General features: G+C 43.5%; 1 pseudogene; it reads right to left on the reverse strand.

The window, feature by feature from the left end:
• Positions 1-1,634: 1,634 nt before the first annotated feature.
• On the reverse strand, positions 1,635-2,357 carry LOC102402440 (annotated as a pseudogene).
• Between the last annotated feature and the right edge of the window lie 13,352 nt (positions 2,358-15,709).

Here is a 15,709-nt window from a genome sequence, read left to right on the forward strand (position 1 = left end):
GGGAAGTCGCTCAGTCGTGTCCCACCCTCAGCGACCCCATGGACTGCAGCCTACCAGGTTCCTCCGTCCATGGGAGTTTCCAGGCAAGGGTACTGGAGTGGGGTGCCATTGCCTTCTCCCAGGGTAGCTACTAGGAAGGCAGAATAATGAAGTGAAGGTCAAGGACTCTGGAGCCAGACTGCCTGTGTCAAATCTAAACCAACTGTTAGGCAAGTTTATCACATCTCTCTGTGACTCCACTGTCCTCTTCTGTAAAATGGACAAATAGTAGCAACTTCACAGCTCTATTTTAACATGATGCCTGTTGTGGTCTAGGCACTAAGTCATGCCTGACTCTTGTGTCCTCATGAACTGTAGACCACCAGGCTCCTCGTAGGATTTTCCAGGCAAGACTACTGGAGAGGGTTGCCATTTCCTCCTCCAGGGGATTTTCCTGACCCAGGGATCGAACACATGTCTCCTGCATTGCAGGCAGATTCTTTACCAACTGAGCTACCAGGCATGTAATAGTAGCAACCTCACTGCTCTATTTTAAGACAATGCATGTAAAATATGTTAAGTGGTTCCTGGTATGTGGCAAGTGATAGTAAGTGTTAGCTGTTGATACTATTTATTACTGCTTTCTCACAGAACCCAGAGTTTTTTGCCTTCCAGCTCTTGTTCTACCAGCTTGGATTATTCTGTCATGGAGTTTTAGAATAGATTTCTGTTAAGTTTGGGAGTATGCTAATGACTGAATTGTTCCCTTCCCTCAAGTTCTCCTGTTGCAGCCCTAACTCTCAGAGTGAAGGTATTTGGAGGAAAGGCCTTTGCGGGGGAATTTGGTTTAAATGAGGTCATTAGGGTGAGTGACGTTTGATGGGATTAGTGCCCTTATAAGGGCCTTCCCAGTGGCTCAGTGGTAAGGAATCTACCTCCCAATGCAGGAGATGTGGGTTTGATCCCTGGGTCAAGAAGATCCCCTGGAGGAGGAAATGGCAACCTATTCCAGTATTCTTGCCTGGGTAATCCCATGGACAGAGGAGCTTGGAGGGCTATGGTCCATGGGTTGCAAAGAGTTGGACATGACTGAGCAACTGAGCAAAATTTTTACCTTTGTGGAAATGGGAACTAGCATTTATTTAGTTTTAATATGTAATCTCTTTAAAACTTTTTAACAATTCTATGAAGTAGCGATTGTGTCTCCTTTCATTTTCAATATAAAGATAGAGGTTTAATGAAGTTATGCAACTTGAAAAAATTGTATAGCTTGTAAGTGATGGGAATGAGAGTCAAGTCTTTGTTTTTACACCTTTGTTTCTTTATTATCTCAGAACAAAAATTTTTTGTTCTAAGCAAGCTGGGTATTCCTCATTTTTAAAAAATAGGCAATGTTTTATTAGCCACATACTTTTCAACAAAAAAGTTGGGGACACAGATTTGGCTATTTAAATTATTAAAATAAGCAGATTTCTTTTCCCATATTTAAGAGAAAACACTAGAAATATTGAAGTGGAAACTGGGTTAAACCAATTCCTAAGTCCTTATCCAGTAAGGAGTCAATAAAGGAAAAGATATTTTGAAACTAAAAATTAGGGAAGCCTATACACAATTTAAATGGGGGAGAAGAAAAAAACAAAATAAAGTCAGATTGTTTACATTTTACAGGCTTCAATTAAGCACATAAAACTGTACTGTTTATTTCGCCATGAACTTTTGTGAAATTCAGATCACAGCATGTCATTTATAAACCTTTGTCTTTCTTCTGATCGTCTACACCTTTTGCACAGTTCTTGAAGACAACATCATCATCCCACCTTCTCTTAACTTTGAAGCTGGCCTGAGGCTGGGATGGGCCGGTGGGATTAAGGACAGGGTTTCCATTCAGAATGTTTTCTATAGGACTCCCTTCTTCTTCAGCTTCTGCTCGTGTTCCTTCCTGGCCTATGCTTCAGTTCTTTCTGTTTTAATTTTTTTCCAGCTCTGCAGGAAGAGCTGCAGTATCATCACCGTCACTCTCCTCTTCAAAATCTTCATCTTCCTCGTCTGTTAGATGGTGGTCTACATCAAGCTTGGCCTCAGGAATCTGGTCCAATGGAGCTTCTTTGACACTGAAGAAGAGGCTGTGTGTTCTCAGGCTGGCCGATCTCTATTTTTATTTTGCAGCAGCAGCTCTCTCTGTGTTCCAGCTCTCTCCTGAAATCACAGATTCACACGTCTTCAGGGGCATCCTGAGTGGTCTGTCTATATTTTATCTTTGTATGAGAGGGTAGTTCTCTGCTTGAATACTGCTTTGAGCGTTTGTTCAAATCACCTTCACCTTTTCCTCTCCCACCTCTTCTTGCAGGTTCAAAAGCTGGCTGAGCTGCTGTTGTCATCCTTTATGCTTCGGGTTGTCACAGGGAACCTGCAGACTCTTCACCCCTGCCCCACTCGGCGAGCGGTGTCCCTCTGCAGAGTCACCTGCTCACTGTATTCTCCACGGCCACCGGAGACTGGAGAAACTCGTCTGAAGCTCTGGGGCCTCCTCTGCCTGCACTGGGTTCTCTGCCTCAACCTCCAAAGGCCCTTTCCGGCCCCACCCACAGTCTGGTTTTCTCCTGCCACTCACTTTGGCCCAAGCTCGGATACAGCCTGTGGCCGGAGATCATACGGACAGACCATGCAGACGTCATTATGACTTTCAGCTCCCAGAAACCTCTGCGCCTAGGGCCAAAGGCCAAGACCTGGAAGGTATTCTTCATTATTTAGTTGGAGAAGGAAATGGCAACCCACTCTGGTATTCTTGCCTGGAGAACCCCATGACAGAGGAGCCTGGCGGGCTACAGTTCATGGGGTTGCAAGAGTCGGACACGACTTAGCAACTGAACCACCAACAACCACTGTTTTCTTTAGTTAATGACCCGATGATCTTTACACCAGGTCCACCTCATTCTAGTTAACAGCTGCAGAGTATCTAGATGAACCAGAGATGATTTTATTGTCTCCCTATCGGTGGAGATTTAGGTTATTTCCCAATGTTTCACTTGTATAAAAAATTCTGCAATAAATATCTATATCTATGTAGATAGATATAGACTCACACAAATATAGATATTTTTGCATATTTTTGTCAATAGCTCTGTAAAGTAAATTACTAGAACTGGAATTGCTTTCTCAGTGATATGCATTATTTTAAATTTTGATGGCTACTGCCAGATTTTCCTCTACAGTTTTTGGACCAATTCATAGTTCCCACCAATGGGAATGCTGTTTGACAATAACCCCACTGATAATGCACACTATTATTAATCTTTAATCTTTTCCATACCACATGAAAAATTGATATCTCATTGAAAAATTTTTGCATTTATTTTTTGTTATTGCTATTATTATTACTTATTTATTGGCCACTTGTATTTTTGTCCTATAATTGGACTATTAGTGTCTTTTCCTCATTTGGGAGAGGGAAATAGCTGTTTATCTATCATGTATATTGAAAAGGTTAATTCAGATAAGGTCAAGAATTATTGAGAATGATGACAAAAGAAACCTCAAATAGAGTCTCTGATCCAAAGAGAAAACAATGACCTCTCACATATGGTTGCTTTGGTTGTGAGAATGGATTCAATCTGGAGCAGTCACCTAATTGATGGTCTCAAGGAAGAGCTGACAAGCAGAATACATGCTAAGCAAAGGAGGGCTAAGTAAAGAGCATCCTGAGACATGGCAATTGTTAATCCATGTCATGTTGCCTCCCTCACCTCTGCACCTGCCCCAGCAGCTCCAGGGAATGCACCCCTGGTGTGGGAGAAAAATTCAGGGGACAGCCACTAAGGAAAATGCACAGAGCTATAGCTGTGAAAATAAGAATCTCTCCGAAAACTGTGGTATCTTAGAACTCAGTGATGAACACTGGAAAACAGACTACAAAATACGTGTCCAACCATGTGCCCCTTTCTTCCCAGTAAGGAGTGTTGTCCAGAGTTGAAAGTGGGGGCAAGGGGGAGAGAATGATGAAGAGAGCTCTCTTCCACACTGAGAACAAAATTGATTATTTTTATCCCACTGTTGGAGGCAAGATCAAGCCTTGTACTTGTTCAAAATGCAAATTCCTAGGCTTCAACCGAGATGCATGGGTATCAGAATCTCCAGAGGAAGGGCCCAAGAGCTGTGTGCTTAGCAAGCACTTCAGGTAATGCAGGAAACTGGAGGAAAATTTGCCCAGGGACCCTGGTTCTCAAAGTTGGCTGCATAGTAGAACCCCAGGAAAGTTCAAAACAAAACCCCCACGCCCCACCCAGAAAGCTTCTAGTTTATTGGTCTGAGATAGAGCCTAGGCCACAGGTTTTGCTGTTTGTTTTCAGCTCTCCTGGTGATCCTACTGGGCAGCTGTGTTGAAAACTGCTTGGTTTCCAAAATGGTCAGATGATTGGAATCATATCAGTCTTACCAAGCAGCCTGATCAAAATGCAGACTCACAGGCCCCAGCTCTGAAAGATGCTGATGGGACAGGCCTGGAGGAGGCCCTGGGAAAAGGTATAGTTACAAGATCCAGTGGGATAGCTGATTTAGTTAACTCACAAGGTAGAATGATCTCCCAAGAAGACAAGTCCACATCATGTTTTAAGACAGAGAGATAGGATCAAGGAAACAGTAGCATCCCAGAAATAGTGGGAAAATGGCACCCATGTGCATGAGGGTGTGGGTGTACCTGTGTGTATATATGTGTGTGTATACGTGTGTCTATATGCGTATGTGTATACACACGTGTATGTGTGTGTATACATGTGTCTCTGTGTGTCTACATGGGTATGTGTAAACATGTGTGTAGCTGCGTGCAGCATGTATCTCTGTGTGTGCATGTGTCTATACATGTGTATGCATGTTGTGTGTGTGTTATGTATGTGTGTGTATGTGGTGAAGGTGGGGGCAGGGAAAGCCCTCTGCTTCTGTGTTACTCCCTGGATTCACCTTGAACCAACAGGTAAGTTGTTGAGTCCCCAGACATTACTCTGTGGAAGAAACACCACAAAGTGGCCTTGGCTAGTTTGCAGAATTTCTTTTTTTTCATGCTTTTTTTTACCTTTCCAACCAGTAGCATCACTACTGATATGTGCAAGGCCCCTCCCCGTCCCCTTTTAGCCGCACCCCCTTTCCCACGCCACTGACCACGCAACGCCATGGTTTCAGGATCCGTTTCCTGTTTCTTTCTGTGCAACGAGTATGTCTACTGCCGGCTCCTCCAGGCTCTGCCTGTCCTAGTGATGGACACTGAGGAGCCCCACAGTGAGTGTCCTGGGGGGAACATTCCTGCCCGTGTCCCCTCCTTTGGGAGTAGGCTTGCTGGATTAAAGGATATTCTTGGATGGAGGATCTGCCGTAGCCCTGCCAGGGTGCCCTGCAGCCGGCTGCACACACCACAGGATGGAGCTTCGCGGAACCTCCCTTCCCTGCCTAAGCCTTGTACATCTAGCTTTCCAATTTTGCCTGTCTAGGTGGAGAAGGAAATGGCAACCCACGCCAGTATTCTTGCCTGGAGAATCTCAGGGACGGGGGAGCCTGGTGGGCTGCCGTCTATGGGGTCGCACAGAGTCGGACAAGACTGAAGCGACTTAGCAGTAGCAGTAGGTGGGAAGTGATTTCTTGTTCTTGTTTAATTCGCATTTCTCTTATTACTAAATGATTTGAACATCTCTCCCCATATGTGTTCACCTTTTAGATTTCAAATTTTCTTTTATACCAATGTACCTCCTGTGGAATTAGTACTATTAATAAATTGATGTACCTTCCTACTGGGCATCATTTCAGAGGAATCTAGGAGAGCATGGCTCTTCCCACATCTCCTCCCTGACCGTGAGCCTAAGGAGAGGTGGGCTGGCACTGGGGTTCTCTCTAATCAGTTTCCTGTAAGACAGAGACAGAGCTCTTTCCTGGCAGCCAGCCACTTCTGCCAAGCAGCATGAAATATGAAAAGAGGCCTGTGATATCCTTGCATTGTCCAGAGTCATTGCACTAGACCACTTCCCCTGACCAATTTCATGCTCCTTAGCCCATTTTTCCCCAAGTATAGACTCACCTCTCTTCTTAGACTCAACCCCAACTCCAAATACCATCATATTGAAATTAGAGTTTCAACATGAATTTGGAGGACACAAATATTCAGTCCCTTGCCCTGCCTTTGCCTGCAAGTAACAGTGCACATGAAGAGATCATTGCTAAGATATCAGAGAACTGGTGGAGGCTTCTGACTTTCAATCCTCAGCACAAACAGAACCAGGAAAACAAGCGGCCCCGACCAATGGGCTTAGCACCTTCCCCCTGGAGCAGTGGCCCCCAGAGCAGTGTTCACACACCCTTGGGAGTTACCGGACAATCCTCTGAGTGAGGTACAGGAAGGAAATATTCAAATTTCTATTTCTACTTAGTTTTATCTCATTTTAATTTCTTATCTTTGTATGCTTATACATAATAGTATTATATTGGTATAATTTAGAAAATAATAAATGTACACCCTTTGGGGTAAATAATAGAAAATTTTCTCTTAGCAAAAGGAGCTTGCTATAGGTCCTTGCTGGGCTTTCCTGGTGGCTTAGTGGTAAAGAATCTCCCTACAATGCAGGAGACACAGGAGATGAAGTTTCGATCCCTGGATCAGGATGATCCCCTGGAGGAGGGAATGGCAACCCACTCCAATATTCTTGCCTGGAGAATGCCATGGACAGTAGGAGTCTGGCAGGCTACAGTCCATGGGGTTGCAAAGAGTTGAACACGATTGAAGTGACTTAGCACACATGCATAGGACCTTGCTACTCAAAATGTGGTCCAAGAACCTGGGCATTCGTTGAAAATGCAGAATCTCAGGCCTCACCCCAGACTGAGTGAACCAGAATCTGCATTTTAACAAGACCCCCATTGACTGTTGGTGCAAGAGTGAGAAGCACTGCTTTAGAGCACTGCCATTGATATAGTTGACCGTGAAACTCTGTCCTTGCAAAATTCCAAACTGCCAGAGGAAGAAGGTTGGTCTGGCTTGGATGAAAAGTCCACCCCATCAACCATTGCTACAAAGGGGCCAGGTTCACGGGACAGAAAAGCAGCAGCTGAGAACCACTTCTGTGGACAGAAGAAGTAATATAGATACGTCCAGAAAAGACATACCAGGACCTACCCACAACACATTTTGTGAACATGTGGCCTGTGTCATTCTCCTCTGAGAGAGAGGGAGGCACTGTGTCTGGCTGAGTATATACAGGATTCAGGTGACTGGTTCCCCATGTGAACCAAACCCCAAACTCTTAATAAGCATCTCAGCCTGGCCCTGTGGGAATAGGCTTCAGCTTTGTTACTTGATCTTGAGCCTCAGTTTCCCTTTAAAAACACAGTCGAATCAGCCAAGGTCTGGCTAGAGCTAGCGCATCACAAGTGAGCCAATTAGAATTTTTCCAAAGTCCCTGTTGTGCCCTTTGTTTGTAATCTAATTAACAAGCTCTGCCCTGCTCTCCCCAGTTCATAAACATTTTGACAGTGAGTGTGAAGCTCAAGTGTCCATTGGCTTAAGAACCCCACCCCACAGCAGCACTTTATTCCTTTGCCATTTCTCTCCGGGGGGTCCCCAGTGGCCCATGAGTACTCATACATCCAGCCATCTGCTGTAGCTAGCATGTGGATCTGCCCTCTTTCAGTCCCCACCTGTTGTCTGTAGAGATGCCCGAAGAGTCTCTCCCCACCCCAGCCCTCTGTAAAAATGCCCATACCAAGCATGCTGTCCTGTCCTTGGATGTCTCTAAAGTCTCCAAAACTCAGGGTTCCAGGATGGCATCCGGTTCTTTGCAAAAGCAAGGAGAACAGCATTCTTCCCAATTCTGGGCAACACTCTGACCCAAAGACACAGATAATATGCTTGAGTCTAGAATTTCATAAAATATCAGTCTTGAAAAATGTAATAGAGCCCCCAGCTCTGTTATGTCCTAAATCCAACCCTAAGTTTTAGAACAGGAACTTCTATTCCTTTCATCCTTCTTTCTCTGTCATCTTTCCTCTACTAAATGCCTTTGGCCTCCTCCAGTTTAAAAACAAGCTTCTATAGGTGTGAATGGACATTGTCAGACAGGGCACAGCTGAAGGAAGGGGTGGTTAAGAAGAGATGGAGTGTTTTCTTTACTAGCGTCAGCTAGTAAAAAATACCCTATTACAAGTATAACCTTGTTATTTTTGTATCGCTCACTACCCCCAGGTAGTTCTCTTTTCTTCAGTTGATCTATGTCCCTTATAAAGTACCACAGCAACTACTCCTACAGTTTGATACCCAGATTCTTCGAGCTGGTAGAAATGAACATGATATGTATGGATGATCAGAGCAGAGTCAAGACATTGCAGAGTTCCAGTGGAAGAAGTTCGTGGTCAGTGGCTCCAACGCCAGTCAGGGACGTTTACACAGCATGGCTTTAGGAACCACTGCTGCCTTATCATCACACTGCTCAATCTGTTGTTTTGGTTTATTTGCATCATACATAATCGCTTTGTTTGTTCTAAGTAAACACCCAGCCATGCCCAGTTCAATAGCTTCTGCGGTTGAAATATTCTTCACCACCCCACAACATGCATCTCCCAGAAAGACTGAAACACGGGCACATTTTTATCAAGTTTAGACAAACTGCAGGACTGAGGTCAGTCTAGAGCAACAGTTTCATCTTCCGTGAGGCAGGAAGCAGGCTATTAGGTCCTTGTGATCACCTTGAAGAAGAGCTGGCTCTGTCCACACTCCTTTGCTTTGTTCCTGAAGGGGAGGGGACAACATATTTGAGGCAAACATGAGTCTTTACTGTGCTGTGTGCTCAGCTGTGTCCAACTCTTCACCATCCCCTGGACTGCAGCCCACCAGGCTCCTCTGGTGTGGAATTTTCCAGGCAAGAATACTGGGATGGGTTGCCATTTCCTTCTCCAGGGGATCTTCCCAATGCAGGGATCCAACCCACATCTCTTGTGTCTCCTGCATTGGCAGGCATATTCTTTACCACTGCACCACCTGGGAAGCCCTACATCATAGGCTAAATAACATCTAAGAGGATTGAGGCCTTTGTGTCAGTTGCACAACTTAATGATGTGCTGGCTTATTAAGCCATCCTTCAACTACCTGTGGGATCTACCCAACTATCTCCCCCTAACTGACCGTATTCTCTGCTGCCTTCCTTCCATGTTTATGAGGCCTTTCAGATTTCCTCTGTGCCAAAGGCTTGGACCCTGAGGCTGGTTTCTTATCTTTCATTTCTTCTGCCTCAGGCAAACTATACATTCCTTTTCTTTGACTTCAAATTGAGCTTTCTCTTTAGGCAGGTAGCCAGGTCCAAAAGGCCTAAGATTCTCCCACCCAAAGACTAAGCTGGCTGTGTGGAATTAACTTCGTTCAGAAGAATGAGCCTTCCCCAACCCCTGGGGCATCCCTCAGGCACCAGCCACAGTTCCAGAACCCTAAACCTCCTCCCAGACACCATAGCTTCCAAGATGTTACCTCCCTAATAGGCCTCTCTCCTAATGCAGAAAGTGGACAAGGTTTTTATAAGCAGACTTTGATCCGTCAAGTTTATCTGCAAAGGGCTATAACTTTAGAAAATGAATTCCCTGTCAAGTTTCTTTCATTAATAGTGAAGAAAAAAAAAAGGTATGCAAGAAATGGTCTGACTGAAGGGATTACAGTTAGTGTAGTGTCTATTTCTGAACACCTAGATTTCCACACTGCAGTAGAAAACTAAGTCACTCTAGTTGGATTAATGCCCCAGGAGTTGGGTTAATGGATATACTTGAACATGTATCTCTCCTCCCATTGAGGTTGCTAAGTAGAGACTTTCTAGCTAATGTCAACTAAGAAATTCTGCCCTCACTTTCTCTGTGTAACAAACATAACAAGCATAGATATTTCTGCAGCCTTTCATTCCAGGTCTGACCAAGCTTCACCTAGAGACATTTGAGAGTGAAGGGTTCCTACACTGTGTTGGGAATGTAAATTGATGGAGTCACTATGAAAAACAGTATGAAGGCTTCTTCAGTTCAGTTCAGTCGCTCAGTCATGTCCGACTATTTGCAACCCCATGAATCACAGCACACCAGGCCTCCCTGTCCATCACCAACTCCCGGAGTTCACTCAGACTCACGCCCATCGAGTCAGTGATGCCATCCAGCCATCTCATCCTCTGTCATCCCCTTCTCCTCCTGCTCCCAATCCCTCCCAGCATCAGAGTCTTTTCCAATGAGTCAGCTCTTCGTATGAATGGCCAAAGGACTGGAGTTTCAGCTTTAGCATCACTCCTTCCAAAGAAATCCCAGGGCTGATCTCCTTCTGAATGGACTGGTTGGATCTCCTTGCAGTCCAAGGGACTCTCAAGAATCTTCTCCAACACCACAATTCAAAAGCATCAATTCTTCGGCGCTCAGCTTTCTTCACAGTCCAACTCTCACATCCATACATGACCACTGGAAAAACCATAGCCTTGACTAGATGGACCTATGTTGGCAAAGTAATGTCTCTGCTTTTGAATATGCTATCTAGGTTGGTCATTACTTTCCTTCCAAGGAGTAAGCGTCTTTTAATTTCATGGCTGCAGTCACCATCTGCAGTGATTTTGGAGCCCCAAAAAATAAAGTCTGACACTGTTTCCACTGTTTCCCCATCTATTTCCCATGAAGTGATGGGACTGGATGCCATGATCTTCGTTTTCTGAATGTTGAGCTTTAAGCCAACTTTTTCACTCTCCACTTTCACTTTCATCAAGAGGCTTTTTAGTTCCTCTTCACTTTCTGCCATAAGGGTGGTGTCATCTGCATGTCTGAGGTTATTGATATTTCTCCCGGCAATCTTGATTCCAGCTTGTGTTTCTTCCAGTCCAGCGTTTCTCATGATGTACTCTGCATAGAAGTTAAATAAGCAGGGTGACAATATACAGCCTTGACATACTCCTTTTCCTATTTGGAACCAGTCTGTTGTTCCATGTCCAGTTCTAACTGTTGCTTCCTGACCTGCATACAGATTTCTCAAGAGGCAGGTCAGGTGGTCTGGTATGCCCATCTCTTTCAGAATTTTCCACAGTTTATTGTGATCCACACAGTCAAAGGGTTTGGCATAGTCAATAAAGCAGAAGTAGATGTTTTTCTGGAACTCTCTTGCTTTTTCGATGATCCAGCAGATGTTGGCAATTTGATCTCTGCTTCCTCTGCCTTTTCTAAAACCAGCTTGCACATCAGGAAGTTCACGGTTCACGTATTGCTGAAGCCTGGCTTGGAGAATTTTGAGCATTACCTTACTAGCATGTGAGATGAATGCAATTGTGCAGTAGTTTGGGCATTCTTTGGCACTGCCTTTCTTTGGGATTGGAATGAAAACTGACCTTTTCCAGTCCTGTGGCCACTGCTGAGTTTTCCAAATTTGCTGGCATATTGAGTGCAGCACTTTCACAGCATCATCTTTCAAGATTTGAAATAGCTCAGCTGGAATTCCATCACCTCCACTAGCTTTGAAGGCTTCTTAAACAGCTAAAAATGAGCTACCATATGACCCAACAATCCCACTCCTATGCACATGTCTATACAAAACTTTAATCAAAAAGATACAGGCACCCCAATGTTCATAGCAGCACTGTTTACAATAGTCAAGGTATGGAAGCAACCTAAATGTTCCTCAGTGGAGGAATGGGTAAAGAAGTGGTACATATATGCAATGCAACACTACTCAGCCATCAAAAAGAATGAAATAATGCCATTTGTAGCAACGTGGAAGGACCAAGAGGTTATCATACTAAGTGAGGTAAGTCAGACAGAGAAAGGCAACTATCATATGATATCATTTAGATGTGGAATCTCAAGTATGATGGAAATGAACTTGTTTACAGAATGGAAACAGACTCAAAGACATAGAAAACAAACTTATGGTTTCCAAAGACAGAAGGAGGGGAGGGATGGAAAAATCAGAAGTTTGGGATTAACAGATACAAACTACTATGTGTAAAACTGATAAACTACAAGGTCCTACTGTATAGCACAAGGGAACTACATTTAATATATTGTATTAACCTATAATAGAAAAGAATATATCTATATATATCTGAGTCTCTTTGCCGTACATCAGAAGCTAACATAACATTGTAGATCAACTATACTTCAGTGAAAAAAGTTGTAAAGTGAAAGACTATATTGTTAAGATCCACTCCTCTAGGGGATGGGAACACTGATCCACCAACTAATAGCCATTGTTATATCTTATATATACATACTTATATCATTTTATATAATTAGAACAAATCTTGGGTAAGCATTGCCTTTTTAACTTAAGGACAACTTTCATATTTTGGTTAAAACTTAGCCCCTCATGACTTCTATCCATCCTATGAGAGGTAAACTATTAATAATAAAAATCTATCCTGCCCTTTCCAGCTCTACGCCATAATGAGCTTCCCTACAGCTCTCTCCAACCAGTTTTTACCAAAGAAGGGACAACTAGTCTACTTTCATTTAATTTTACTACCTCAAGTGAAGTGAAACTCTGGAAAAACAAAACTTTTCCCTTCAGAAATACTTGAAACTTCCCAAATTTCTCACATCAGTTTACTGAACAGAAGTTTAGCTTTGCCCACCCTCTAAAGGGACGGTCTCAGTACTTCCTGAAAGCAATGTTTCATTATTTTACAGGACACTTTCTCAAAACATTTGCTAGCTTTACTATTTTACTTAAAAATTTTTTTAACTTAAAAAAATTGAAGTATAGTTGATATACATCATATTAGTTTCCTGTGTACAATATATTGGCTTTATACTGCTGTATATTGTAAATAATCACCACAATAAATCTAGTTAACATCCACGACCATATGTTAACTTTATTCTTTCTAAATTCTTTTTTTACTGTGGTAAAAGTCACATAATATAAAACATACTGTTTTAACCATATTTATCTGCACAGTTCAGTGGCGCTAAGTACATTCACATTGTTGTGCAACTCCCACCATCATCCGTTTCCCAAATTTTTCACTTTCTAAGCTGAAAATGTGTACCCATTAAACACTAACTCCTCATCTTCCCTCTCGACCCCACACCCACCCTCCAACCCCTAGCATCTACCAATGTTCTTTCTGACTCTATGAATTTAACTGTACCTCGTACAAGTAGAATCAAACAATATTTGTCTGCATCTAATGTGTATTGGAATGCATTTTAAGGTTAACTTCATATATATCCTACAAACAGAACAACAGCCTGGTTCAAAATTGGGAAAGGAGTCTGTCAAGGCTGTATGCTGTCACCCTGCTTATTTAACTCTATGCAGAGTGCATCATGTGAAATGCGGGCTGAATGAATCACAAACTGGAATCAAGATTGCCAGGAGAAATACCAATAGCCTCAGATATGCAGATGATACCACCTTAATGGCAGAAAATGAAGAGGAACTAAAGAGCCTCTTGATGAAGGTGAAAGAGGAGAGTGAAAAAGCTGGCTTAAGACTCAACATTAAAAAAAAACCCTAAGATTATGGCATCTGGCCCCATCACTTTGTGGCAAATAGAAGGGGAAAAAGTGGGAAAAGTGACAGACTTTATTTTCTTGGGCTCCAAAATCACTGCAGATGGTGACTGCAGCCATGAAATTAAGGCGCTTTCTCCTTGGAAGAAAAGTTATGACAAACCTAGACAGTGTATTTAAAAGCAGAGGCATTACTTTGCCGACAAATATCCATATAGTCCAAGCTATGGTTTTTTCAATAGTCATGTATGGATGTGAGTTGGACCATAAGGGACACTGAGCACCAAACAATTTATGCTTTTGGACTGTGGTATTGGAGAAGACTCTTGAGAATCCCTTGGACTTCAAGGAGATCCAACCAGTCCATTCTAAAGGAGATCAGTCCTGGGTGTTCTTTGGAAGGACTGATGCTAAAGCTGAAACTCCAATACTTTGGCCACGTCATGTGAAGAGTTGACTCATTGAAAAAGACTCTGATGCTGGGAGGGGTTGGGGGCAGGAGGAGAAGGGGACGACAGAGGATGAGATGGCTGGATGGCATCACCGACTCGACGGACGTGAGTTTGAGCAGATGGCATCACTGACTCAGTGGACATGAGTTTGAGCAAACTCAGGGAAATAGTGAAAGACAGGGAAACCTGGGTGCTACAGTCCATGAGGTTGCCAAGAGTCACACATGACTAAGCCGCTGAAGAACAACAACCATAAACAGATTACACCTTCTTGCTCTACAGTAGGTCCTCACCAGGCTCGGCTCTTCTGTCCCATATCTTACCTTAGAAGTGACCAAAACTGATCAGACTTTCTCTTCTACTGACCACCATTGTACCCTATTTTGCTTAATGGAAAAACATAAAACCATTTACTGCTCTCCTTGCTCCTTGGTTCCATGGAGAGGAGGTGGCTGCAGAATATGCAAATATAATGTCAGCCTACTCTTTCAACAAGCTTTCAGGATCTGGGAGCACAAGTGGAAAAAGCTGGTCCCTGAGTGCAAAAAAAAAAAAAAAAGTGACTTCCTAAACCAGAAGCACTTTCTAAAAATATATATCTGTTTCCTAAGTGAGTTAGAATCAATAGCGATGGGACCCCCAAAAGATTTTTTAATAAAGGTCCTAGCAGATTCTTACACAGGTTTACTGCCAACATAGATAGCATATTCAAAAGCAGAGACATTACTTTGCCAACAAAGGTCCGTCTAGTCAAGGCTATGGTTTTTCCAGTGGTCATGTATGGATGTGAGAGTTGGACTGTGAAGAAGGCTGAGTGCTGAAGAATTGATGCTTTTGAACTGTGGTGTTGGAGAAGATTCTTGAGAGTCCCTTGGACTGCAAGGAGATCCAACCAGTTCATTCTGAAGGAGATCAGCCCTGGGATTTCTTTGGAGAGAATGATGCTGAAGCTTAAACTCCAGTACTTTGGCCACCTCATGCAAAGAGTTGACTCATTGGAAAAGACTCTGATGCTGGGAGGGATTGGGGCAGGAGGAGAAGGGGACGACAGAGGATTAGATGGCAGGATGGCATCACTGACTCAATGGACGTGAGTCTGAGTGAACTCCAGGAGTTGGTGATGGACAGGGAGGCCTGGCGTGCTGCGATTCATGGGGTCGTGAAGAGTTGGACACGACTGAGCGACTGAACTGAACTGAACTGAACAAGGGGAGCTGTAGGTGTTGCGAGAGGGCATCAGAGGGCAGACACACTGAAACCATAGTCACAGAAAACTAGTCAATCTGATCACATGGACCACAGCCTTGCTAACTCAATGAAACTAAGCCATGCCGTGTGGGGCCACCCAGATGGGTGGGTCATGGTGGAGAGGTCTGACAGAATGCGGTCCACTGGAGAAGGGAATGGCAAACCACTTCAGTATTCTTGCCTTGAGAACCCCATGAACAGTATGAAAAGACAAAGTGATATGACACTGAAAGAGGAATTCCCCAGGTCGGTAGGTGCCCAATATGCTACTGGAGATCAGTGGAGAAATAACTCCAGAAAGAACGAAGGGATGGAGCCAAAGCAAAAACAATACCCAGTTGTGGATGTGACTGGTGATAGAAGCAAGGTCTGATGCTGTAAAGAGCAATATTGCATAGGAACCTGGAATGTCAGGTCCATGAATCAAGGCAAATTGGAAGTAGTCAAACAAGAGATGGCAAGAGTGAACGTCAACATTCTAGGGATCAGTGAACTAAAATGGACTGGAATGGGTGAATTTAATTCAGATGACCATTATATCTACT

Source organism: Bubalus bubalis, chromosome 24 (genome assembly GCF_019923935.1).
Source record: "Bubalus bubalis isolate 160015118507 breed Murrah chromosome 24, NDDB_SH_1, whole genome shotgun sequence".
Taxonomy (NCBI): domain Eukaryota; kingdom Metazoa; phylum Chordata; class Mammalia; order Artiodactyla; family Bovidae; genus Bubalus; species Bubalus bubalis.